At 32.5% G+C, this 3,045-nt stretch overlaps 1 long non-coding RNA gene across 1 annotated transcript; it reads right to left on the reverse strand.

Annotated features, from left to right (window-relative positions):
- Positions 617-2,389, reverse strand: LOC109820164. Its single transcript, XR_002241739.1, has 3 exons — positions 2,171-2,389; positions 1,979-2,038; positions 617-773 (listed from the first exon to the last, which is right to left on the reverse strand). It is a non-coding gene; the product is annotated as an uncharacterized LOC109820164 (long non-coding RNA).

Below are 3,045 nucleotides of genomic sequence, written 5' to 3' on the forward strand. Positions count from 1 at the left end.
GTTCATGAATTCTTTCCACAGAGTGTTGTTAAACCTCTGTATCATCTCAAAAGAACCTAAATTGTTTCAGTTGACAAAACTCTCATCAGTTTAATGATACACTTCTGATAACTAGCATCCTCACAGTATTTGAATTTAACTTGCGACACTACTAGAAACAAGACTTTTAGTGACGGACAAATCTGTCGCTAAAACTCGAAAATCCGTCGCTAAAACCTTTAGCGACAGAAAAATTAAAATTCCGTCGCTAAAATACCATCAGTACAGTGATGGTAGCTAAAATGACCTTTGGCGACGGATTTTCCGTCGCTAAATGTCAGCGACGGAACATTAGCGACGGCTAATCCGTCGCTCTATTTTTTTTAAAAACAAAAAAACAAAAGCGACGGATTTTCCGTCGCTAAAAAACATTAGCGACGGATTTTTCGTCGCTAAAAATGACATTAGCGATAGAATATCTGTCTCTATAAGAATTTTTAAAAAAAAGAAAAATTATTTTTAAAAATTGAAAAAACCTGTACAATAATATAATAAATTAAAAACCCTATTCAATCAGTCGTATAATATTCATTCTCACGTATATATAACACAAATATTTTAATAAAAATATCCCAACATAATAAATATTATTTATACAGCACACACCATGATAAATATTGTTTATACAGCACACACTCATTCATTGTTTTTAAAGGTAAAAAACAAATCAGTCCTTCTGATCATCATCATCATCATCCTCATCACCAGCATCACCTGCAAATATAAGTCCCGGCCTGCAAATATAAATCAAACGTTAACAACATGGTATGACATGCAAGTATAGAATTAAGATAGAGTATCATGGCATATTCTTATGTATTACATGTTTCGGAGAGAGTATTGTGGCATATACTTATGTATTATACGCACGCACGCACAATTTTTGCAACACCGCATGCACACACCTTAACCCCACCCGCAATTTTCTCACCATACGCGCATGCACGCGTACACGCACACACGCGGATACGCATGCACGCATGCACGCACGCGTACACGCGTGCACGCATGCACCACACTCCACACAATTAATATGGAAACAAACTAGTTATCAAAACCCATCAACTATTAATATCCAAGCATGAACCAACACACAATTAATTTGAAAGTAATATCCAAGCATAAAGTAATATCCAAGCATGAACTAACACACAATTAATTTGAAAGGTAAAAACAATACTCAGATTGTTATATCAACTTTCCCTTAAATCATCAAATACATGGTTGTCATCTACAATGTATAAGCATAATATGTTGTAGTTCAAAGATCTAAACTGATAGGGAAACAAACTACTTATCAAAGTCCATCAACTATTAGTTTGAGATTATTTTCTTCCTTCATAAACAAACATAGAGTAATATCCAAGCATGAACCTCAAGAGCAATATAATTTAGAATTCAAAAACTAAAAGGTTTCATTACACAATTTAATCATTGTATCTTTTCAAAAACTAGAAGGTTTCATTACACAATATAAATGGTCCTCCTCCCAGTTTGATTAAAATAACTCCAGCCTCAAACATCAGCAGGTTTCATTACACAATTTAATCATTGCATCTTTTCAAACATAATTCTCTTCTCATTCTGACTGTATATTATTCTAAAACTAGAAGAGCAAACTCTAGTGTCGTTCAACTATGTCTAATTCCATATAAAACCCATGGAGTTAATGGTTAGGAGTCTTAGGACTTAAGAGATAGACATACAATATGGATTCGAGAAAATATTAAAAATCGAAGTCAATAATTGCACAGATCATGTTGGGGTATTTTTTGTCCTCTCTGATTGGATAGATTGTAGTATAACTAAAGACCAAAAGACCCGTTGATATTGTATTTTTCATTTTTTAGAAAAGTAATATAAAACAATCCCATTAAATCTAAAAACAGAACCTTGAAAAAAAGTAAAATTAATAAAGCAAACAGAATATGGCCAATACCCGACAATATGGACATGAAATAGCAGCAGAGTTACTTGATTTCCCAGCCTTGTCTTTTATCTGCAAAAACTTACAACAAATAAAGAAAATTGCATAAAAGGAACTTCAACCCCAAAAAAATAGTATATCGTAAAAACTTTTTAATAAATTGCATAAAAGGAAGTTCAACCCCAAATCCAGCCCTTAGTTTACCATCGATGCTCATCAGGTCAAAGAAGGGCAAATCAGTTGGTTTTGAGGGCACAGTCCTGAGTTTTCCATTCCAAAGAACTGAAACAAACATTAAAATTAGTTACCTCATCAATATCACACATGACAACTTTTTCTACAGTGTTGTGCCTAAGAATTTCCCTTGTAGTGGACCCCTCTTCTCCTCCCATTATTAAAATAGTCTTAGGACTGAAACAAACATTAAAATTATAAAGAGGAAAATGCATTGTATTAATTAATTTATATATTTTCTAAAAACCAAAATAAATCTTAAATGACTTAAAGAATTGTACTCTTGGTGGCAGAGCAATGCTAGATGAGGTAGGGACTCATGATATATGAATTCATCAATCTTTGCACTCTAAAGCTTTCCATCTATAACTAAAGCCTGCAGTTAATTAGAATAAACAAAAAGCAGAGGTAGAGATAAGTAAGTATAAAATGATCTATATTATAACATGATTTACTGTTAAAACAGTCATAATTATATTTTAAACTTATCCTTACTTACTGTTAGAACAACAGTCATAATTATATTTCTAACTTATCCTAACTTTATTTTTAAAATTATCAAGGAAATATATTGAGTTAATTCAGCAGTAGCTAACTTCATCAATGATACAGTAGAATGTCAAACAAGCAAAAAATTTCCATACAAAAATATCACAGCCTCTTTCTACGCCTGTGCAAACCCCAATCTAATGCATTGCAGAAAACTTTATTCTCAGTCAACATCTTGTCAAAAATTACATAAAAGAGTCACATTAGAACGTGCAGACCCACGGTAAGTCAGTAGAAAACTGGAACTAATATCTTAACATTTATAAACATAGTTAACCTACATCACGGGGATTTAA

Source organism: Asparagus officinalis, chromosome 8, assembly GCF_001876935.1.
Source record: "Asparagus officinalis chromosome 8, Aspof.V1, whole genome shotgun sequence".
In the NCBI taxonomy this organism is placed as follows: Eukaryota; Viridiplantae; Streptophyta; class Magnoliopsida; order Asparagales; family Asparagaceae; genus Asparagus; species Asparagus officinalis.